The sequence below is a fragment of the Ambystoma mexicanum genome, chromosome 1p (assembly GCF_040938575.1).
Source record: "Ambystoma mexicanum isolate Mex_15411 chromosome 1p, UKY_AmexF1_1, whole genome shotgun sequence".
In the NCBI taxonomy this organism is placed as follows: Eukaryota; Metazoa; Chordata; class Amphibia; order Caudata; family Ambystomatidae; genus Ambystoma; species Ambystoma mexicanum.
Genome location: NC_090921.1, coordinates 1,256,079,336 through 1,256,104,685, shown reverse-complemented (window position 1 = coordinate 1,256,104,685; position 25,350 = coordinate 1,256,079,336). Strand labels below are relative to the sequence as shown.

Genomic DNA, 25,350 nt, shown 5'->3' with positions numbered 1-25,350 from the left:
GGCGGTATGCACGTTTTATCTGGACCAGACGTGCATTCCGCCACCCACGAGGAAACCTGTAATGTGGCGGTCCGAAATGAACGGTGCCGGTTCCTTACCAAGTCTGGCGATTTGGATAAAAGCAAAGAGCAGTTTGTGAAATTAAGAATGGCCACAATTTTAAATGTGAAACGTCTGTGATTGTGATTAAGCAAGAAAACCTTTTGAGCGAGCAATGGCAGTTGGGCTCTGCTCTCAATCCTCACCCTAACAAAAAAAAAAGTCTGTACATTGCAAGACTTATATACCATGTTAAACAGCTTCTAAACAGGATGTGAAGCTTGGCCTGTTTCTGCATTCATTCTGCTGCTCGTGCGCGAGAGCTTGGCTTGGGAGCAGATCTTGGAGTTTCCTGGGAATTCCCGGGGCTCGGGACATTGAGCTCTGGCAAGACAAACTTTGCCAGAGCTCTGCTCCGTCTTGTTCCGGCCCATTTCCTATGCTGTTGGCGACAACAAAAGTTAAGTGTGGGTATGACCTGCAAGGTTCCCAAGTGGAGAATCTCCTCCCTACCCAAGAGATGTATGTACTTGGGCTCCACACTCGCATACAGCCACTGAATGTGATCGCTGCCTAGTCACAGCATCAACGTCGCAGTGTGTATGTGAATGATACACTGCTGTGTGCATTACAGAAATAAACTATCCGAGTTCTCCTTCAAATACCCTTATGTAACTGGCACTTGAGTCCCTGCCCTATTTAACTACACCCTTGTAACCAACCGCCGCTTTAGGGTCTGCCAACGAGACTAACGCAAGCCTCTCGTGTATCCCCCCCCCAAGTAAAATTCACCGGAAGAAGCTCAGCGTATCCACACTGTGAGAAGTCCAGCGGCTCTGTGAAAATTCGGATTGCTTGGAGTTTAGCCCAATGTGTCTAACCAGACACACACGCTACTGTTGTTCCTCTCTCTTACCCCCCTGGATTACTCTATCGTTCTCTCTCCTACACACCTGTCCGCAGTGTGATTCCCTCCCTCTTCTGAGCTCAACACTACATCTCACACATCTCCACAATGCCCTTTGGCCCTTCTCTCTTTCCGCCTTACCGTGCGGCCTCTCTCAGTAAGGCGCCCATTGCGTCTCGCCTAGCTACATGAACTGAACCCCTCTCTCGTGCCCGTCGTTCTCTCTACTGCACTCCCTTCCTCCACCCACTCTCTCCCATGCAGGCAGCAGCGCATCCAGCCTGTCTCCATGTACCCCCACCTCCTTCCCACTATGCCTCGCGCTCTCCAGCTCGATTAGTATTCCGCTCTTGTCCGCGCAGCTTCGCAAACGCTACTGCACCATCAGAGGGGGAAAGGGAACGCGAGAGGAAGAAAGGCAAGGCTGTGCCCGCCTGTGCCCACACCTGCGCCATGCAGTCATAAGCATGTGCTAAATAACAGTATTTTTAAGGCTCTCTGGCGGTGTCGGACCTCTTGCTTTGCGCCCCCGACCGTGAGAGGTAATTAAAGGGCTGGGGGTGGAAAGAGCGCTCGGCGTTTCCTGCCCCTTCCGGCTCCTCCTGGGCTGCAGTGCGCGGGCCACTATCGGCTCTGCGCCCAGACCAGCCCCAGACCCGCTCCTTGGGAAAGAACGTGGCGCGCTTCAGACCTGCAGCTGAGGAAGGGCACGGCCAGGCTCCAGGCCTGCAGCTGGAGAGAAGCAGGATTCCATACTTGCAGCTGGAGAGAGCAGGATTCCACACCAGCAGCTGGAGAGAAGCAGGATTCCATACTTGCAGCTGGAGAGAAGCAGAATTCCACACCTGCAGCTGGAGAGACGCGGGATTCCACACCTGCAGCTGGAGAGAGCAGGATTCCACACCTGCAGCTGGAGAGAGCAGGATTCCATACTTGCAGCTTGAGAGACGCGGGATTCCACACCTGCAGCTGGAGAGACGCGGGATTCCACACCAGCAGCTGGAGAGAAGCGGGATTCCACACCAGCAGCTGCAGAGAGCAGGATTCCACACCTGCAGCTGGAGAGAGCAGGATTCCACACCTGCAGCTGTAGAGAAGCAGGATTCCACACCTGCAGCTGGAGAGAACAGGATTCCACACCTGCAGCTGGAGAGAGCAGGATTCCACACCTGCAGCTGGAGAGAACAGGATTCCACACCTGCAGCTGGAGAGAGCAGGATTCCATACTTGCAGCTGGAAAGCAACGGGACCAGGATCCAGGATTGCAGCCGAAGGGGATCGGGATACCTGCATTTAGGGAAGGACAGCACCTGCCTCTGGGTAAGGAACGGGCCAGGCCTGCAGCCGGGTATCGGAATAGGCCCCACGCCTGCAGACCAGGGAGGACAGGGCCGAACTCTAGCGCCGCATCTGGGTGAGAGGATGCCCCGGCTCCACACCTGCAGCGGGGGAGGGCGCTCCTGACCTGCGGCTGCCATAGACGTATGCACGCATGGCGGCCCTGAGCCCCGAAGCAGCGTCGCCGCCGGCTCCCTGAGGTGAGTACCACTTCCCATACGCACGGATGTTCCGACTGGTATCGAGTATGCATCGGTATGTGCAGTCTCTCGAGTAATGGTGCGAGTACTCTAGTGTGCTCTGTTAGCACACTTGTATTTATGGACACGTGTGCTCTCATCTGTACTATGCTCAATACTCTCCGTGCATTCATGTCAATTTCCGTTCATGTTCTGATGCAGGTACTCGGGTCGGTACTGATGTGGGTACTCCCTTTTTGTGTGAACTTTCTTTGTATAAACATGAACACTCCCTTGAATATTAATCAGTGTGTCTAAATTCTTCTTTTCTGATGGAAATGTGTTCTGTAACAGTCCTTTGAAGTGTTGTAAATGCTCTTTTGTATTCTTGTGAGTACTCTAACTTCACAAAGTAAGTGATTTTCTCAGTGATGTCGGTATTTGGTAGTGCGCTGTTGTGAAAGTTTCTCTTGACTCGCGTGAGTGCTCTTGGATATACTGTTGGGTAGTAGGCACTTCTGAGGTGAGTACTGTTTAAGGTCTATTCAATCCCTTTTCCAGTTGTGAGTACTCCCTTCTCCGCTATTTGGAGTAGTATTGTGGATTTAAAACATCACTGTTATGTGATGATGTGAGTACTCTTGACGTGAGTAGTCACTTGTATATCGATCTTCTGCACTGATGTGAGTACTCATAAGTATTGATGGGATCAGCTTGTACATCTTTTCTTCTGTACTGCTGTGAGTACTCGTGTACATAGGAGGGTATCCTCGTATGTACTGATGTGAGTAGCATCCTCTGTGCTGTTTTGTACTCAGGTGAGTACTATGTTGTATTGTCAGTATCCAGGTCTGGTGTCAGTGAATCGTCTTGCGAATTTATGTCAGTGACCTTCGGTACTGCTTTGAGTACTCGCTTTCTTGCTGTCTATTTGGAGTACTCTCTTCTATACTGGCATCCGTGTTCACATGGAGGAGAATTTCCTCTTTTGGCTAGTGCTGTTGGTGCTGTCGGTGCTGTCTTCTGTACTGTTATGTGTATTCGTTATGCTCTTATGTTAGAACTCTTCTGAGATGTTTTGATAACTGTAGTGAGTACTTATACAATGCTGGGTCTATCCTCTTAAGTACTAATGTCTCTACTGCTGCGAGTACTGTACTGGAGAGAGTAGTATCACAATGGGGGATGTGGCTGTCGCCTGGGCTGTTCAGATACTGATAGCGACTCCGTTCTGTGTCTTCACGTTATTGATGTGGAGCGCTATATTAAGGCGCTTGAATGCGGTTCGCGTTTGCCTTTTGGCGCTAGTTGATAGGATGCTGGGAGGCTCAGGGAGATATCGATTATCGAGGAAAGAGCTGGTTATCGGGCGACAGGCCTCTGCTGCCAGAGTGGTCCCCCATGGGCCTCCGCAATGTAGGTAATGGCGGAAGGACGCTGTGCTTGAGCGCGCGAGGGCTCAAGGGTAAGGGAGCGGGCGCGCGCCAAGAGGGGCGCTCTCCATAATGGGATTTCGCGCACAGGCAGCGGCTTTGTGGGACCAGCCGAGTGATGAATGGGAATGCGTTATATGTGTGCACCTCTGAACCCCCACATTCCAGAGGATGGGCTGGGGAGGGGAGGGGGCACTGGCAGGAAGCGACCACGGCAGTGTGGGAAGATGGGCGAGTGGGAGGACGGAGGAAGAGAGGATGAGAAAAGATAAAGGCACGTGAGGAGATGTGGGAAGATGAGTGTGAAAATGAAAAGAGCACGTCTGAGACGTGATGCAAGCAGTGTGCAGTCACCCTAAAAGATGTGTATACAGAAGAGGGGTAGCAAATCTCCAGTCACACCTGCTGACCCACCCACTGTTGGCCTCGAACCCCCACACCACCCAGTCAATGTATGGTGCCAGCCCTATTCATTTTATGGGGCACTGCCTCCAGCGCCTCTGGGGCTGGCAACAGACAGAGGCTGGTCAGGGCTGGGAACAGACAGAGGCTGGTCAGCACTGGCAGGACCCTGCCGCGGGTTGTGTTCCACTGTGCAGTGAAGGCCTCACACTATCCAAGTGGCCGTCCCTGGGTTTAAGATCTCACCTACACTGTCTGATAGGCCCACTAGCCACCCATAAAAGTATTCCTTATAACTGCAACCAGCAGGGGCCAGGCTCGGACTGGCCTATTGGGCGATAGGGCAACGCTCGAAGGGCCTGTGCTCTGGACGAGTTTGATAACTCAGTCATTGTACACATGATCTTCGTGAAACAAAGGATTTTAAAATTCACTGTTCTTCACAGGTTGTAGCGAAATCTTCCCCAGGCAGCATTCAAACAGTATATGGTAGTAGGTCTCCAATTGCTATTTATGGATGCAGGTCACTTGTTTTGGTCCTCTAGACTATTTTCTGCCCCAGTCCGCTCATGTCCAGGGCAGGCTACACAAATGTAGCCGTGAATTCATCTGTGAGTACAGCACAGTCCCCACTGGATTCACAGGTTCAGAGTAGGAGCAAAGTTCATGCGCCCATCTTGCCTTGTTGCAGAGGTCCGTGAAGAAGCCCAGAGCTGAGGAAGTGCAGCCAGGGCCTCTCTGGCCTGCATGTCGGAGGGCATTTGCCTTCTGCAATTCATCTCTGTGCTTCCACATATCCACTGGCTCCAAGACCACACGTGGCACCCAGACCAAGGTCTGCCACTTCCACAGGGTTTGAGGATCCCAGCTGGAAAGTTCAGAGTCCTCTTTCAGGCCTGTGCATGCGCTGCCCACTCCGAGGTTTCACTCTAGTTTCCAGTTTGGCATCCAATGAGTTCCTTTGAAGATCTAACAGTCTCCAGGGGGTCTCTGAAGGGGTGCCCTCGGTCTTAGGATTCATAGACGCTTGCTCCCAACATTCCCCATTCAGCCCTGGGCCACATTTTAGGCTTGCTGGCACATGAGTTCGAGGGTGAGACACGATGGGCCTGATTCACAGAACGTTTTCCTATGGGACTGCCCCATTATAAAACACCTCCATGAGTCATGCCCATATATGTGCCTGCTTGGCAGAGGTGTACCTGTGAAGTTTAGGTGCTTTGAAATCTTATTTACTTCCCGTGTAAGCGCTTAACAAGCGATCAATAAATATAATAAATAAATAAATAAGTATGCCGCAATGCAGGGATCAAGTCCTAAAGAAAGAAGTCGGTGGACTCATTAACAAACACAATGGAATGTGACTTTGGCAGAAATTAGCATATCAAGGTGAAATATGCACAATTAATTGATTTGGCTTTGCATAACCACCCAAATTGCACAGGACGAATGGCATTTGGCTTTCATAAAATCAACACACACACAAAACCAAGACAGGATATTTTCTTCTAATAGAGTTTTTGAAAACATTTTAGGTGTGCATGTTTTAAACTCCAAGAACAAATACTACTGTTTTCCCTGGAATATGAAGTACCGACGGGACATATCACCTTTAGTTGTTAGTGATCTTAAATCAGGTGTTATAGTGCAGCGCTGAAGTGTCCAGCCTGTGAATTTGACGATCATAGTTCAAGCACTGTGTCGGCCTTAATTAATACATTCAAAGTAAACATTCAGGGCCCGATTCATGGAATATTTACCCGGTTGAAATTGACTTTGCACTGCTGAGAAGTGACTTTGCACTGCCAGCACAAACCCTGATTCATGGAACCGTGCAAAGTGTATTTTTGCCGTTCCAAGTCATTGTGTACTGCAAAAATTACTATGCGCTGATGTTGCCCGGACTTTGCACAGCAAAAATACACTTTGCACGGTTCCATGATTCAGGGTTTGTGTCGGCAGTGTAAAGTCACTTCTCAGCAGTGCAAATTCACTTTGAACCAGGCAAATAGTCCATGAATTGGGCCCAAAATGTTTCTCATTTTAGCTGGGGGGGACGGAGTCCACCCTCTGAAAAAAGTGGGTGCACTCTGTCCACCAGCATGTACCCTCGACTTGAGCCCTGCCACCATGTTTATTTTATGTACGGTCTTTAAGTAGCATGAATATATATGGGTTGGAGTCAGGCAACACCTTCACTGACGTAGCCCCGCGTGCCGGCGTCGCACTAGGCTGCAGGAGCACTCTACAGTGAAGCGCAGCACCCAGCTGTAGCTGCCAGCCCACCCGACTGCCTGCCCGATCATCTTTCAGCACATCCAGTCTTCTTTGCTGAAATACCTAGCTCATCGTGCCCGCACCGCTGTGCTAGCACCTTCGTGCATTTTTATCCCGGCTCCTTGAACAACGGCTTCCATAGAGCCGCGCTGCCCTAAAATGGCCGCCATGATCGACGATCACAAAGCGTCCACGTCGGTTGCCTAGCAACCAAATCTGCATTTATCCCGGCAACGAGGACCGGAAGCGGAAGCCGGCCCTGAACAGCCAAAGGCCCGTGAGCCAAAGGCCATCACCTGTCTGCCCCTCAGCCCACTATATATATGGGTTGGAGTCAGGCAACTCCTTCACTGACGCAGCCCACGTGCCGGCATCGCACTAGGCTGCAGGAGCAGTCTACAGCGAAGCGCAGCACCCAGCTGTAGCCACCAGCCCGCCCGACCGCCTGCCCGATCATCTTTCAGCACATCCAGTCTTCTTTGCTGAAATACCTACCTCATCGTGCCCGCACCGCTGTGCTAGCACCTTCGTGCATTTTTATCCCCGCTCCTTGAACAACGGCTTCCATAGAGCCGCGCTGCCCTAAGATGGCCGCCATGATTGACGATCACGAAGCGTCCACGTCGGTTGCCTAGTAACCAAATCTGCATTTACCCCGGCAACGAGGACCGGAGGCGGAAGCCGGCCCTCAACAGCTGAAGGCCCGTGAGCCAAAGGCCATCACCTGTCTGCCCCTGTCTGCCACTGCGCTACGGCGTGGGACGCTGCTCTGTGTTCCCCCAGACCCCCATGTTTTGATAAATCATCCTTATCACTATCACAGAGCTAGGAGAGCCCGCATCTATCATGTCGATACCGGATCTAAGGGACACTCATGGTCGACGACTGCGACTGACCAGAGGACTCCCGCTACCCAAGATGCCCGCGAACACACGCTCCCAGTGACTACAATGACAGTAAGTCACGCCCGCCTATGAACAAGGTCTAACATATGACCCCAACCTCGGATAGCAGTTCAGCTAAATGTTAAAGACTCACGGCACATGCAAGCCGCCTTGTGCCCCATAAGGCAACACCGGATTAAATTGCTTAGATACCCACTATAACCACTGGATAGCAGCCCTTGGGCCAGTCTTTTGTTATCTTGCTTAGCGCCACTTGGGCCAGTCTTGTGTTAACTTGCTTAGCACCACTTGGGCCAGTCTTGTGTTAACTTGCAATACGCCTCTTGGGCCAGTCTTGTGTTAACTTGCTTAGCGCCACTCGGGCCAGTCTTGTGTTAACTTGCATAGCCCAACTAACTCCAGCCCAGTATGTTCTCCCCGCTCCTCCTCACCTGCCTATTAAGTGCGATACTAACACTCATAAACACACTGCTCATCGACAACCGACAGCCTCACCTCCACTACCAAATCACACAGTCACCCATCTACAATGGATCTCTTGCTTACCCCTTCACATGTACTAGAAATCACCACACTTACACCCAACCCTAGCCTCAGACTAGACAGACTCAGAGCCCGCACCGCTGCCATCCAATACCAGGCAGCCACGCTACACACACCACACAGAAATTTCAGACTTAGCTCACGCACCCACCATCGAAAGAACACTACCTCGTGCCAGAGCAGCAAGCCCACATATACCACACCGAGCATCAACCCCTGCTCTCCCTGCACCGCTACACCCAAACTAAACTCTCATACCTTAGGCCCAAAAAACTCCTGCCTTACTCCATACAGGTGCGCACTTATCAATGTAAGATCCCTCAATGCCCACGCCATAGAAGTACATGACTTACTAACCACACATGACCTAGACATACTAGCCATTACCGAGACATGGCTTCACGAAGCCAGCCATCACACTAGCCCTACCCCCAGGGTACGCTATCATCAGACAAGGCAGGATTGCTAAAACAGGAGGGGGGGTTGCCTCATCCATAAAGAAACCTTATCTATCAGAACCCTACCCCACCAAGTGGAAGGAAATGTTGACATTCTATCTATTAAACTAGCTCTCTCGCCTAACAGCACCATAAATATTCACACAATATACTGTCCCACTGGCCCCTCCACGAACTTCCAAGGTCAAGTTAATCACCTCCTAGGAAACAATATTAAAAAATCCACTAAATCACTCCTTATAGGAGATCTTAACCTAGGACTCAACGACCCTAAGGACAAAGCTGCTATATCCCTAGGCAAAGACCTCCATAACCTAGGGTTCTCTCAAAAAGTCACAGCGCCCACACACGCCAAAGGACGCACCCTAGACTGGATTACAGACCACAATTGCAACATAGCAATCACTGCCAACACTAGCTTCCCATGGACAGACCACAACCTCATCCTATTCGATATCCCTGTCACCATGAGCTCTAAAGTGCCCACCATAGCTGCAGCTTCCCTAGCTAGAAGCTCCAAAAAACTCACAGCAGCCAATATCAGCGCACTCCTCAATGTGCCCTGCCTAAAACCTCCGTTCTCATCAGACCCTAACATCCTTGCTGAAATATTCAAAGACTCCATCACAAGGGCCGTCAACATTGCTGCCCCCTTAGAAAACAAAAAAGAGAAAAAATCCTTCCACTGTAACTCCTGGTTCAGAGAGGATCTCCAATCTCTGCGTACAGACAAACGCCAAGCGCTCAAAAATTGGCAACGTAAACCCTGTGATAACACAAAAGAGATATTCAAAGCCATAACCAAAAAATACAAAGATGCCATCTTTCTTGCAAAATCCAAAGCCTACAACCACCGCATCACCTCTGCTAACTCCCAATCTAAAGAACTCTTCAGTATCTTTAAAGAACTAACCGTACCACCAAAGTGCCCTGATGAGATCATCAAAGACGAGGCATGGTGCACAGCCATACAATCAGCCATGCTAGAAAAAATTAACCTCCTCCAAAAAAAGATATCACACCACTACAACACTCTACCAAAGCAGAATACACACGCCCAGATGAAACATGGTGTTAAAGATAGCAACCGACCCAAATTCACCTTCTCTGAAATTTCCGAAACCGAGGTCATTAACATCCTCAGACATCTCAAACCCTCACAATGTAAGGGTGATGTATGCCCCCCAAAAATCATCAAAGATTGTGCAGAGCAGCTCGCCCCTCTCCTCACAGCATTCATCAACACTTCATTCAAGTCAGGCATAGTCCCAGACAGCCTCAAAGAGACTTGGGTGTGCCCCCTCCTAAAAAAGCCCACACTAGACCCTGCTAACCCCAACAACTACCAACCCATAACCACAGTCCCTTTCCTTCTAAAATTACTCGACAAGGCCACCCACATACAGATCCAACTCTACCTTGAATCAAACACAAACTTAGGTAAAAGACAATCTGGGTTCCATAAGGGACACGGAACTGAAACCGCCCTTCTAGGTCTTAAGAACGAAATCACAAACATCTTGGGCAAAGGTAAGCCCGCACTCCTCCTTCTCTTTGACCTCTCAGCGGCATTTGATCTAGTAGATCACACCACACTCACTAGCCACCTGACGCATGCAGCACACTTCTCCAAGGACGCTGCATCCTGGGTAACCTCCTTCCTACAAGGCAGAGCAATGAAAGTGTACTCCAACACAGCTCATGCAGCACCTTCCATCATTCACTGTGGGGTCCCACAAGGCTCCTGTACTGCCCCCACTCTATGGGGGTCATTCCGAGTAGGGCGGTAAGGGTTAATGGTCACCGGTAACAAGACCGGTGCCGTTAAACCCTTACCGCCCTATTCCGAGTTCCCTTTGCGGGTTGGTACTTAACGCCTGCTTTTTGCAGGCGTTAAAAAAACAACACGCAAAGGGACATAGAAGCTAATTACGGCACCGTAATTTACGGTGTCGTAATTAGCGCCTTCCCTATTCCCATTGAGCCCTATGGGGCAAAAATGGGAATGGGGAAGGGCCCATGGTGAATGCGGATTTACCGCCCCCGCCAACCTTGGAATGGGGCGGCAATTACGCCATTCACCATGGCGGAGTCGGAAAAATACCGCAATCAACCAAGGCGCTAATAGCGCCTTGGTTAACGCCAGGGTCGGAATGAGGCCCTATATAGCCTTTTCACCAAGCTGCTATTTGACAAGCTAGACACCATAGGGATCACCTACACTAATTACGCCGACGACACGCAGATACTTCTTCCCTTGACAGGAAACTACCATCAAGACTCCGCTGCCCTTCAACTACTCTACTCCACCATTCAAGCCTGGATGGCCACCAACGGCCTTTGCTTGATTGGGGACAGAACCCAAATCCTCATCCTAGGTCAGAAACCCACCCTCTCCAACCTCGACCCACTATATATCAACTTTAATATAGATAACTGCATCATCTCAGTCTTATCCTCAGTCAAAACACTAGGAGTACACATAGACGCCACCCTATCCATGGATAAACAAGTTAGCGCCATAGTCTCAGCTTCGGCACTAAGCACTAAACTCATCAACGCAATAAAACCCTTCCTAACGAAAGATAACTCCCTGTCCATCGCCAGAGCCACCATAGGAGCTAAACTGGATTACTGTAATGCTCTCCTAGCAGGCACCTCCAAGAATAACCTTTCCAGGCTCCAAACCACTCAAAACAACGCTCTCAGAGCAGCCCTCAGCATACCAAAAAGAGAGCACATCACTCAAGCTAGGAAGGCAGTCCACTGGCTCCCAGTCAAAGACAGGATCGCCTTCAAAATTCTCACCACCACGCATCAATGCATTAACCACACAGGACCTTCCTACCTATCTGAAACCCTGTATAGATCGCAATCCACAAGACCTATCAGATCCACATACACCAACCTACTTACCATACCATGCATCAATAGAACCAAGGCTGGAGGTATAGGCTTCCCTTACCTTGCACCCAAGCCCTGGAACACGCTACCCACAACCCTCAGTGCCAAAACATCACTACCCTCCTTCCGCAAACAACTTAAAAAAGCCCTCTTCAACTAACATGTTCACCGGACCTCTCTCGTGCTCAATGTATGTATATCATTAAAGCACAATCATAGTCCAATGTAACCACGGGCAGTATTTGTATGTAACCAAGTTTAAGAAACACTGCAACAAGCGCCACAATGCCTTCGGTCTGCTGTGCGCTCAACAAATGCGAATAAATAAATAAATAAATGAACACCAACACTTTTTAGATGGATAGTGCAACGTGTTAAGGGAAGACCGGCCGACTGGACGATTAGGAACCATATGCTGCAAGGAATGGGTCTGTAAGGATTGACTTTCAGATGGTTGGGCTCAGGGCCGGCTTTAGCAGCCGTAGCGCCCTGGGTGGCAAAACAAAAAATGTTGCCACCTCCCTCACTCAAGTGCACCCCTGCTCATAAGGGGGGGCAGCACATTTTTCAATGGGTGCTGATGATTCGCATCTGCTCCCTATTGTTATGAACTGCGCTCTTCTCCCGATAATGGAGCAGATTTAATTTCAATAGCACGCCTGCCGTGAATTGTCCCACCACATCAGCTCGGGGAGATCTTGAAAGACTCCCCCGAGCTGGCGTGGTGGGGGGGGCGAATGGCAGGGGGCCCCAGGCGGTCACCTGGAAGGCCCACCGCTAAGGTCAGCCCTGGTTGGGTATAAGGCACACACGCATCCATAGTGAGTTCCAAAGGGTAGACTCCTTCTGGCGAAGAGACCACCTACCACCAAAGGGAGCTAGAATCGGAAGGGGGTTTTCTAGCAAGTTGTGGGAAGCCAGCACGCAGGGTATACATACTTTTGGAAGTTAGAGAGAGGCCACATATTGATTTATGTCTCAGGCAAAGAATCTTTTCTTTAAAACACTCTTTTTGAATTTTCATATTTACAAAAAATGCAGGCAAATCCATTGTATTGTCGGCAACCATTGGATGGACTTCTGTGGCCCGGGGGCTTTAAACATATGGCGGTGCAATTCTAAACCTTTCGCAGTTTTCAGTGTTTTTCCAGGGAGTTGAGCATAAATGATGTGGTTGTGGTGGTCAAACTACAAGATTTTCACTGTAAACACTTGGGCGGATTTCTCCGTAAGAAAGGGTGGATTACTCTTCAACAATCTTGCGTGGGAATATGGGGATTCCGTGAGAGCATTCACCTGTGGCATTACCAATAATTGACTATTGGAAATGACACACAGATTTTGGGCTTGACAAGTGCGGACACTGGCGGTCATCGAGCCGAAGACAAAGAGCTAGGTATAATGATCGGCTGGATAGTGCGCGTGTAAGGGACCTCTGATTTTTTTCTTTTCTTCGCCCCATTTGTCAATTTTCTTTCTGGGGTTTTTTTTGCCCCACCTCACACTTCACAAAGTCACCCCAACGTTACTCGATATCGAACTAAACCTTGGACTAATGGTTGTTAGCTGGAGAAGCCACGCTATGGTGACCGCTGCTGCTTGTTAAATATGAAGGAGTCGGTCGTCAACATGCGGGAGACCTCCGGGGCTTCATGCTGACTGCAACTCACTTGGTTTAGACAGGAAGTCCAGGTCGGAAGCTTGGTGCTCCTGGTTCCCCTCCCACAGGAGCTCCAAGTTTCCGGAGGCACTTGGTCCGGCCTCTCAGCTTCAGGTTTCTCCTGCTGCCGCTTCTACATTAGCAGCTCCTTGGTGTCATTCACAGATATCACCTTCTTCGACTTTCTTTGAAGAGGGATCTACTCACCTAAGTTACTCTCTTGGCATCATCCTCTGTGCACATTTTATCGATAGTGGCACACTATGGTGTGACTTGGTGAATTCTGCCTTTGTAGGGTCTCTTGATGACTGTGTGCTACTCATCTCTGCTGTGCCCCCATGTCAGAAGCAGGGCCCTCATGTACATGCTCAGGTTTCTTTCTCACTGGAGCAGACAACAGTGAAAAATGTGGTACAGGCCATCCAGCCTGGTTGCCTCTTATCTGGCCTCTTACCCTTTTAGTTCCTGGAGGCTCCAGCTTCTAGTCTTATGGTTTGTAGGCTTAGACTGCCCCTGAGCAGTTGCCCGGAACCCCCTCACCAAGTCACATTGACAATTACATCCTGTGGGCCGTGTGCATTGGCAGGCCTTTTGTCAAAAGTTCACAGGTACAACAACATATACTTCCACTCTGTTACCTCTAGGCCGCTAGGTCCTTCAATTGCTAATTTGCCCATAGTGATTTGGAAGATTACAAGTTGAGACCCTCTCCTCTGTGTGTCCGGCCCAAATATATCTCAACATCCATTTTGTGTTTCTTGAAGTTGACTTCTTTGACTGCACTGGTCGCCTTCGCTTAGGCCTGCTGTGAGACTCTTTCCTTATCTTTTTGTTTTTTTTAAAAAATTTTTATTTTCAAAATAAAACAATACAAACCAAACTTGCAGCATTATACATTACACACTGTAAACATCAATTAATGCCATGTTACTGCACTTCAAACCCTCCCCCCTCCCCCCAAGAGCTTATCAACCTTACAGTTCTGTGTACACCTGGTGGGGCCGGGCGTCGCCCCTCTCGGAAGCAGCAGGGTCCATCTCCGTGCCAAACAGTCCCGTAATTAACATTCTCCAAGCCGCCAGGTTGCCCACTTCTTCCTCCCCACAATTACCACACGCTTCCTGCCATACCACCGTTTCAGCCTCCGCCCACTTCTGCAGGTCCCGCCACCATATCTCTATTCTTGGCCCATGGCGTTGCTTCCAACTCATAGCTATCCTTCTCTTAGCAAGTACATACGCCAGGTATCTCAGTTTCCCGAGATGCTTGGTGTTCCGTGGTCTAGGGAACCCTCCCAGGAGGCAGGCCCAGGCCGTGTCAATGCGTAGCAGAACACCCTTATGTGCTAATTTCTGTGCCACTTCCCCCCAAAAGCCTTCAATCACTGGGCAGGACCAGAACATATGTGTCATACCTGCGTCTTTTTCATCACATTTCGGGCATGCTTGTCTACCTGCGCTCGCAAACTTGGCTATTTTCTTCGGGGTCATATATGCTCTGTGCGTGATGTACAGCTGTATTTGCTGCAATCTAGCATTCCTGGACACTTTCTTATGGTATCCCATGGCCCGTTCCCACATCCCATCAGTCATCTGTGCCCCCACTTCCGCTTCCCAATCGAGCCTCAAATCCATCAAGTCCTTCCCCACCCGGGTCATCACCACCTCATATAATCTAGAGATCTCATGCCCGCCCTCTGATATATCATATATCGTTCCTATCAGTGCGTCCGGATCTTCAGCTAGCACCGTCTCCGGCCAAGTCTTGCGGATGATCTGTACCAGCCTTAGATATGTAACATATTGGCCCCCGTGCAGCCCTGTTTCTTCACCCAGGTCTACAAATTCTCTAATGGCCCCATCCTGCCATATGTCTCCCAATGTGGCCAGCCCAACCGTTTCCCAATATGTCCTGATAATTTTCCTGAGCTGGCTGTCCCCCATAGTTAGGGCGGCCAGTGGCACATGCAGGGAACACGGGCACGGGCTCTCAATCAACTGGCACATTCTGCGCCAAATTCTCCACCCCAACAGCAACATACATGGGCGTCCTTGCAAGTCTGACCTAGGGACCCAGACAACCTCCTTTAGATAAAACGGGGCGCAGTCCCTCCCAACCAGCCTAGACTCAGGAGTTTCCTCATCAGAGAGCCATTTGGTCACGTATTGCAGCTGGCTGGCCACATAATAGGCCTCAAAGTTCGGCAGCTTGATGCCTCCCCTATCGTGGAAATTTTGGAGTTTCCACAAGGCTACCCTGTTGCGGATGCCGTGCCACAGGAGTCCCTGCGTACACTATCAAGTTTGACAAAGAACTTCCTGGGTATCAAGTATGGTATATTGCTGAAAAAGTGCAAAAGCCTGGGCAGGACCACCATTTTGAGCATCGCCCCCCGGCCCACCATTGCCAGCGGCAGCTTCTCCCAAAACCGCAAACTATCATGGATTTTCTTTACCGCCGCCTCGGTATTGTGCAAGTGTTCTTCCTTCACAGCATGATATACATCAATTCCGAGGTAGCGGAAAGACTCAGTTGCCCAGGGCACGGGCAACAGCGGCAACCGTTCCAGAGGGACCCCAATGAAGCTCCCCAGCGGGAACATGCTCGATTTACTGGGATTAACCGCTATGCCGGACAACTCCGCATACTTTTCCATGACCTCTAAAATGTACTGGAGGTTTTCCTCCGGATACTTCAGGTACAACAACAGGTCGTCAGCATATAGGGATATCAAATGGTTCTCTCCTCCCACCTCGATGCCAACCAAGTCATATTGTTGTCTGAGGTACACCGCCAGGGGCTCCAGGGCCAATATGTACAGCATCGGGGACCAGGGGCATCCCTGTCTGGTGCCTCTGCTAAGTCGCCACCTTTTGGATATCACAGATCCCGTGCGCACCCTGGCCAGTGGCTCGCTGTACAGCAGTTTCGCCCACCTCACGTAGCCAGGCCCAAACCCGTACCCCTCCAAGGCCGCCAGCAACCAAGGCCACCTCACTGAATCAAATGCCTTAACTGCATCTAGGGACACCACCACCATCTCTTCATCACTTCTGTTCCCCTCTTCAATCACCCGGTGAAGTCGCCTGTGATTGTGAGTTATGTTTCTGTTGGGGACATAGCCCGTCTGATCCGGGTGTATCAGTTTACTGATGACCCTTCGTAGCCTGTTGGCCAGGACCGCCGTCAGGATCTTGCTGTCCTGGTTCAACATCGACAGCGGCCTATACGATCCACAGCTTTGTCGGGGTTTATTAGGCTTGGGGAGCGGCACTATCAGCGCTTCTCTGAGCGTTTCCGGTAACCAACCCTTCTCGAAAGATTCATTGAACATTTCTAGCATCGGGGGGAGTATCTCTGCCCCATGCACTTTATAAAACTCACTAGGGAGTCCGTCCGTGCCCGGAGTCTTACAAGTGGGCAATCCCTTCACTACCTCCTCCAGTTCCTCTAGTGTAATAGGTGCGTCCAGCTCCTCTCTTTCTTCATCACTAATCCTGGGCAGCTCTATGTCTTCCAATGTAGTTCTGATCTCTGCCTGATATTCTCCCCCTTTGTCCTCATACAGTGCTCTATAATAATCAAGGAAGGCTGCATTAACTCCTTCCTGGGTGTCTACCTCCTCTCCGTCCTCTCTAACTATCATCCTGATCGGGGGCCTAGGGGTTTCTCTCTTATATAGCCATGCCAGTAGGCGGCCAGTTTTGTCTCCACCCGCATGCTGCCTCTCAACATATTTCCTATAGTTAAGGTTACAGAGCCTTTCCCAAAGCTCCGAACACCGCTGCTGCAGCTCAAGTACTAGGTCTGCGTCCCCTCCTGCCTCGCTACATTCGCGCTCCAATTGTCTCTCCGCCTTCTCTAGCTCCATCAGAACCCCACCCTGCAGGCCCTTTGACTTGGAAATAGCGTCCCCTCGTAACACAACCTTGAATGCCTCCCAAAGTGTACCAGCCGAATCTACACTGCCCGTGTTAACCTCAAAGTACCGCTGGATCGCCTCCCTGATGTCCTCCCTGAAAACCGTGTCCCTAAGCGCCTCCGCACGGAGGCGCCATGTAGGTATCCGTGCACGAGGGCGGCCATACTGCCAGGTCAACACTAAGGGCGAGTGGTCCGACAGGACCCTCGCTTTATATTCAATTTGAGTGGTCGCCATCACCACTTCTGACGTGGCAAAGAAATAATCCAATCTCGTGTGTAGGCGCTGTGGAGCAGAGTAGTGAGAATACTGCGAGGTATCAGGGTATTTCAATCGCCAAACGTCCGCCAGCCCAAAGTCGCCCAGCAACGTCTGTAATACTCTGGCTGCCGGGGTGGGCCGATCAATCCTATCATCGGACCTATCCTCCCTTGGGTCGAGAACACAGTTAAAGTCCCCTCCCCAAATGATCGCTGCCCCCACGCATGTGCCCAGACGGGTGCATAGGGTCCTGAAGTATGCAGCAGCATTCTGATTGGGGGCGTATGTGTTAATAATGCAAACCTCTCTATCCTCTACCAGGGCTCTGAGCATAACCAGCCTGCCCTCCGTGTCCACCTCCTGCCACGTGACTCTGAACGGAACGTGCGGTGCTACCCAGATTAGCACTCCCCTGGCATAGGCAGAGTACGGGGAGCCCACCACCATGCCACTCCACTTTTTCTCAACTAGTTCTAACTTGTGCCGGTTCAGGTGTGTTTCTTGCAATAGTGTAATGTCAATCCTCTGCCTTTTGAGGTACAACATAACGTTATTCCTTTTTAAATAACTATTAAGTCCCCTGACATTCCAGGTGACAATCTTAAGGTCTCCCATGGCAAGTACGTTCCTCCCTGCCTCCCATGTAGCGACCCCCAACCGCCCACATGACACAGATAGCGTTTCGGTCCAGTAACTCCTCATATAAGCTCAAACTCCCTTCAACTATATACACAACTAAACCCCAACTTCCCTCCCCTCCCCCCACCCGTGCCTTCCCCAACATCACACACCCCAACTGCTGCCCAGCTCCAGCATCAGAGCTCAGGCACCCCCACATCTAGCTCCGCAAGCACCGGTCGGTGAACGGAGCCCAGTAGGGTGAGGTCACCCTAACGGCCACCCAACTAAAACTATTGTGGGGTAGAGAGTATCGCCCCGTAGGGCTCCCGATCAAATAAACATTCACAGTGTCTTGACAAAATAGTGCAATCATCTGACCTTCTTTACCGAAGGTGTCACACCGACTATATTCAAGTCCCACGAGCCACGCCATCTTGCGACGCCATTTTACGATTCCCGTATCTCTTCCGAGCCCTTTCTGGGCCGAACTTCTGATTCCTGGGGGCATCCCTGCGCATCGAGCCATCCCATAGCATCCTCCGGGGTTTCAAAAAACAAGGTTTTATGTGCATGGAAGACCTTCAATTTTGCAGGATAGAGTAACATATATTGTGGCCCGCTTCTCTCAGCCTCCGCTTTACAGACCCAAAGTTCATGCGACTACGCTGTACGGTCAGAGTATAATCTGGATAAGCCGTGATGTTTGCCGCTCCTCTCGTGATCGTCCCTCCTTTACAGAAGTATTCCAGTATCCTCTCCCGGTCGCGGTAGTTAAGGATTTTGGCGATCACAGGCCTAGGCGGGTTCCCCGGAGGTGGCCTCCTAGTTAGGGCTCTATGTGCTCTTTCTACTGCAAATCCTTGAGATAGGGCCCCTCCAGGTATCTCCTGTAAGAACATGGATTCGATGAAATCCGTAGCGTCACGGCCCTCTATCCCCTCTGGTAGGCCCACAATGCGGATGTTGTTGCGGCGGGCTCGTCCCTCAGCCTCCTCCGCTCTGCTCTCCAGGTTGCCCATCCTTTGTGTCAGGGCATGCAAATCGGCCTTATGAGTGGCGCAATCTGCTGTATTCGGGCCAACTTCTTTTTCGAGGGACTCCGTGCGCTCCGCCAGGGTCCTGACATCTTGTCGTAGCAGATTAACGTCCTCTTGGACCTCTCCAACCTTGCGGTCCAGTGCAGTCTTTAGTTCAATAACGGCCAGTTCCAGCTTTGATTCCCAGGCCGCCCTCAGTTCCACAATCGCCGCCAGGATTTCTTGGTTGGTGCACGAAGACGTCGTGCCACTCCCAGCCAGCGCATCCTTACTTTTGGTAGTGTCCTGGCTCGGGGGAGTTTTAGTGAAATCGTCTAAGGTAGGCTGTTTCACCTTCGGCCGCACCGGCCTGCTCGACATGACTCAGGAAATCGATCGGTTGCTAAAGTAGCAAGTTTGTGTACAGTGCACCTTCACAGCTAGGCCATCGTTCAACTCGCTCCTATTCCAGTCCCGGGCCCTGGTCGGCCATTTTGAGTCGCCCTTTGTTCGCGGAGTCTTTTAACTCGTAGCCACCGATCTCCGTCGCCGTTGATCCTATTCTCTCCAGAAGTTCACAATGCGTGGCCAATACCTTCACACACCATCATGTGTATCGTCGGTGGTCGGCGATCCGTCGTACCGCACATATTTGCCCGGATCGTTGCAGGATCTCGGGAGCTCCTCCAGAACGCGTCCTCCTACATGGCTCTCGTAGCCACGCCCCCCCTCTTTCTTTATCTTGTTTCCAGTGGCCATTTTGAAGTTTGGCTTTGGGGATCTCAACCTGTATATCTTGCTATAATCCACTCCCTCCCTCTTAAGTAAGGGTGTACTGAATAGCATAATTAGTATTCAGCCATATACTAAATAGTTTGTCAAGTATTCAGCTGAAGCCGAATAGTTGATATATTGAATAAATCATGTTTCAGACTTGAAAAACACATTTAAAAAAAAAAAAACTTTTATTTATTTGGCAAATTAGGCAGAGTACAATAGGTTACCGTACTTATTCAAGTGTGGCAGGTAGACAGAAACACAATGCATTACCACAGTATCATTTCATGAGTTGTTTGATGGACATATATTACATAATTTGCAGGAATAGTATGGTCAATACGTTTACTTTGTGAAATTTATGTAATTATTCATCTGGAGGAAGGGTGGTCAAATAGGATCAAAACTCTGACCAGGCATTGGTGGGGCGAGATGTGGGGGGTAGTGAGTCCAGGTACATCTCCTCACAGTTCTGGGCCCAGGTTAGTGGCATCAGTTAGGTCTTGGAGTTAGGCGAGGTGACATGTTTCCATTTCAGCAGAATACATCTCTTGGCAATCACACAAGCTGTGTTCAGAAATGAGGAGAGTCTCTTGTCCGGGAGGTTATCCCACACACCAAATAGGGATCTCAAGCCAGAGCACTCAAGAGGGGCCCTATAACATCAGCAAGAGTTTTTAGTAAAGTGTCCGAGAATGCTCCCAGTTGGGTACATGTGAACACATATGTTTCCACTGAGTGTCTGATAGCTCGATCCCCAGGTCCTCAGACCAGTTATTGCATATCTTCGGGGTCATGGAACCAAGAATTTTGTAGAGTGTAGATAATATACGGCAAGTGCTGTAAGAATTGGCTATGTATGCCAACTCTTCTGTCTTCAGGGGTTCCGAAGGGAAACATGGCCACTGCGGTTGGACAGCCGTGCGTAACCTGTAATATTGCATAAATTCCATCTCTGAACCAGAGTGTTCCCTCCACCATTCTAGTGGGGTGATAAATTTCCTGTGCAGGAATAGATCAGCCATGGCTCTATAGCCAAAACGCTCTTATTGTGCCACCAGTGCGGTATACCAGGTAGGGCCTAGACCAGAGAACCTCCGCAGCAGAAGCCATTTATATTATGGGTGTATCTCAGCGTTGGCTGAGAAGATACAACGCCAGGCTAGCACTGTAGAGGACACTGGGTCGAACGGGCAGTCGTCTTTGTATCTATGGTCCATCACGAGCATCCTGAGATCCGATCCTCCCCACCGCCAGGCACATGAGTTTGACATGAGGTGTCTGTGGCTTTTCTCCATACCAGTAGGAGGCATATTGGGCCTGCACATCTAGCCAGTATAGCTCAAAGTCATGGGCCATGAAGCCCCCCTTATCGAATGGGGAGGTTATATCTACCCATTTTTTCCAGACCGCCCCAGCGTGCCATAGGAATTATGCAAAGAGCCTGTGGAGGTTGGAGAAGAAGGGCCTACCGGGCCAGATCGGGACATTGGCAAATATATATAAGAGTTCAGGTACTAACACCATCTTTACTAGGGACATTTTACCCACCATCATAAGTGGGAGTGCCCTCCACCTAGCCAGCCAGCCAGTCACATAGTTCTCCATTGCCCCATAGTTGCCAGTCAAGAGGGAGGATCTAGCAATGGAGACCCACACTCCTAGGTATTTAATTCCATTGGGGGACCAGCAACGGGTTACCCGCCTCTCGGTTGCTTAGTGCTGCTAGTTAGCAGGAACATTTTTGATTTCAATTGGTTTATCGTGAATCCTGAGAAGCACCCCAGCCGAACTATGTCTTGAAAGATTAGATCCAGATTTGTTTGAGGATCCCTTCTATATAGTCGGACATCGTCAGCATAAAGTGAAACTATTTCGGGAGATCCGCTAAGGCGGAATCCCTGGTGTCCGTGCTGGGCTCTGATTATATCCGCCATAGGTTCAATGATCAGGGCAAAAAGGATTGGGGAAAGTGGGCAGCCTTATCGGGGGGCCCTGTCAAGCTCCAGGGGTTCAGATTTGTAAGAGTTCACCAAGACTCTGGCGGTGGGACCCGTGTATAACAGCTTAATATAGCATAGCATTTCTGGGCTGATCACCATCTTTGCAAGCACCACCCATAGGTACTCCCATGAGACCATATCAAATTCTTTCTGTGCATCGAGTGTCACAGCCACCGCCTCAGCCGTTGAATCTATTCTTGCCATCACCTTGAACTATTGTCTACAATTCAGCGAGGTTGACCTGCCCGGGATAAAGCCCACCTGGTCACTGTGAACGATGTGGGCCATCAGTGGGAGAAGTCTGTTTGCAAGAGATTTGGCATACATTTTGGTGTCGATTTTCATGAGAGGAAGGGGCCTGTAGGAACCACATTTGTTGCTGGATTTCTCTGGCTTCAGCAGGATAGTTATGGTGGCCTCATGTAGGGAAAGAGGGAGAATGGAGTCGCAAAGTGCTTCCACCCATACCTCAAGAAGATGAGCAACCAGCAGGGACTCATGTTTTTGGTAAAATTCGGATATAAGTCCATGTGGACCAGGGGCCTTGCCCTTGGGCAGGTTGGAAACCACTGTGAAGATCTCTTCCATGGTAAGGGGGGCCACAAAGGTTTCTCTGGTTTGGCCATTTAGTCGTGACAGGGGTATCCCTTCAAGCAGGGAGTGTATTGCTTGTGCACCGCGTTGTTGGTTTGCTGTGTATAGGGAGCTGTAGAAGTCAGAGAATGCTTTGATAATTTCGTGGTCTGACCGATGGGGATTCCCCAGTGCATTGTTAATACAGTCCACATGGGAGCACCCCCCCCATCCTATCTGGCCAGTCTGGCTAGTGTTCTACCTGCCCCCACCCCTGTATTTCCTGGCTGCTTGCGGTGCGAGAAGTAGTACACCTCCTAGAGGGCGTGCACCTCAAATTGCTCTAGTTCAGATCGTATTTGCGCCAGCACTTGCCGATTGGAGTGGTTGGAATATTCCAGCTCTAGGGACTTGAGTTTGTTTTCGGAGCACTGAAGGTAATTTCTAATGGTTTTTAAAAACCCAGCTTCTCTCCAGATAAACATTCTGTGAATTAAAACTTTAAAGGCTTCCCATTGTACACCAGCAGAGGTCGTGCCCTCCCCATTGCACGTCAAGTATGTCTCAATATCTGTTTGGATACCTGCCATGAATACTATATCTCTAAGTGCTTCAGATTTAAAACGCCAAGCACTGCCGAACCCAGATGGTCTATCTGTGTTCAGAGTCAGTACTATTGTGGAGTGGTTAGAGAGAGTGCAGGGTAATATTACAACTTCACCGACCCTACACATCAAGGATCTAGATATCAGAAATGTGTCAATACGTGATGTACTATCGTGTACAGATGAGTAGAATGTGTATTGTCGCTCTTGTGGGTGTAGTAGGTGCCAGGTATCGCCCAGTTACAGGTATTACATGTGAGTCAAGAGCTGCCGAGCTTCCCATTACTTCGCTTTGGGGTCCACAGTTCTATACCATCAACGAGGAAGTGGAGGATGACGTAGAGCCCCCCAGGGTCTAAATAGTTATTTTTTAAGACAAGTTTCATGGTTTTGTGAATTCGCGTCATGACCCCCTAGATTGGGATGAGTATGAGGTGAAAAATCTGTTTGTCCGCCACGTTGGTGCAATGCCCCTGGATGTCCCCTCTTTTGCATGTGTCTCCTGTAGGAGAAGGACATTTATCCTATGTCTATTAACATAGGCCATGCTCTTACATGATTTTGTGAAGTTCCCCAACCGTCTCACATTCCAGCTCATCACCTTAAGTCCCATTGCAGTGGATAATCATGGTTAATGGATGCTCCGCAGACCTCTCAGTGTACCTCCTGCTTTTATAAGTGAAGACTTTTCCAACCCTGTACTCTGCTGCCAATTTGTTTTGCCATTTTCCTCCCCTATTCACCCAAGGTGCGCAACAGGCACTTGAACATTCAAAGAGACCTTTTTCTAGCGCAGATCTCAACTCCCTCCCATCCACCCTCACTGCCCCCCCCACTCGACACCCACCCCAACAGGGCCAGAAAGACCCAACATGACTAAACATAGTTCAAGCAGCTGCTAAGGGGCTAACTGCTGCCGCTTCAGCCCACACCACAGTACAATTTCAGGATCATGTATTTGAATATGCAGGTGGTGGCGGTAGGTTAATCTTTAGGTGCTATGTACATATCTGAAAAAAGGAGGTGACTGAAGCAAGAGCTTGGTGAGTTCAGTCATACTGGTAGTTGATTGTTCTCGATAGTCTCCATATGGTCCGGGGTCGGTATCTGGGCCTCTATGAATTTCACAGCTTCGTCCAGCACTGTGAAGAAGTATAATTTACCCTGGAACTGGAATTTCAGGCAAGCCGGGAATAGCATTGCATACTGTATGTCACAGGCCTGCAACATTTTCTTGACACCAACAAATTGGTGCCTCTCATTCTGGACTGAAAGTGAAAAGTCCAGGAAGAAGCATATTGCCTGAGAGCCCAGGCGTAGTTCCTTTTTTCCTTAACAAGGCGAAAAAGAAGGTCTCTGTCCGGGAAGCTCAGAATTTTCACAATCATCGGGTGAGGAAAGTCTCCTGGTTTAGGTTTTGGGGTGAGAGCTCAGTGGGTCGTTCCACCGCAAAAAAGGGGGAGAGCACTGTACCTCAAGCAGGTCCCAGAGAAGTTTTTCCACTTCATGTTCCGTGCCACCAGACAGTGCATCCTCCGGAACCCCCACCATGCGAATATTGTTGCTCCTGGAGCGCGATTCAAGGTCATTACATTGATATGATATGATATGGCATTTGTAACGCGCCTATACACAAGTGTTTGTTTCTGACTATATTAATTTCCTTTGCTAGGGATGTTACAGTGCTTTGAAGCCCCTGAACCGTCTCCTCCGTTGCACCAATTCTCGTCTCTTCTTCTGTAATGCCCCATATTCCTTGGTCAGCTGCAATCACATGGATGCCACATTAGCCTTAATGTCATCCAGTTTTTTTTTCGTGCACAGCCGCAAAGCCTTTTGCCATGGCTTCCATCATATGCGTGAGGTCTGGAGACGGTGGCATGATGGGATGGATTTGGTCAAGGAAGGAGCTAGTTGAGGGTCCAGGGCTCTCGCTGGAAGCAACTTTAGCAAACTTCTCCATGGCCCCTGTTTTTTTCCCACTACCACTGCCTCTGGTAATGGCGAATGATTAGGGGGAGCTCACCCAGAGGGGGGCACTCAGGTCCCACAGCAGAGAGTCAGCACCAACCACCTGCTTTATCCCAGCTCAATCCAGCACGCCAGTAGTGCTATGGACGTTATCCGGGGTCGCCCGAGGCAGGTTGGTGTCCCAGACCAGCTGTGCTATGGCTCGGGAGATCAAAGGTCCAGCAATGATGTATGGGGCTATTGGCCCGCTTTGGCAGATGGTTTCAGGCACCTGGATGGTGTCAGGACCTGTCTAGGTGTCTCCTAATCTCTGCATGTCCCACGGTGATATAGCAGGGCCTGTAGGTTGGCCAGGTAGTCCTGGGGTTCCTGGCGTGGATCCGGTAGTTTCCCCCCACAGAGCCTCATGTAGGTAGATACAGGAGACCAGTAACAGCACAAGCTGGAGGGATTCTGGTATGGAGGCAGCGCAGAATCACTGGGTTGTTCCACTCCACTCCCCACGTGTGGCAGAGACCCAGCAAGGTGGTAGGTGTGACGAGATGGTAAGGAGCTG

General features: G+C 50.1%; 1 protein-coding gene across 3 annotated transcripts in view; it reads left to right on the top strand.

The window, feature by feature from the left end:
- Nucleotides 1-1,410: 1,410 nt before the first annotated feature.
- Nucleotides 1,411-25,350, top strand: part of LOC138452691 (leucine-rich repeat-containing protein 4B-like) — a 1,036,288-nt gene continuing 1,012,348 nt past the window's right edge. For all 3 annotated transcript variants that reach the window (XM_069605040.1, XM_069605044.1, XM_069605055.1), the window contains exon 1: nucleotides 1,411-2,484. The gene's annotated coding sequence lies outside the window, so the exon portion shown is untranslated. The remainder of the gene's footprint in view (nucleotides 2,485-25,350) is intronic.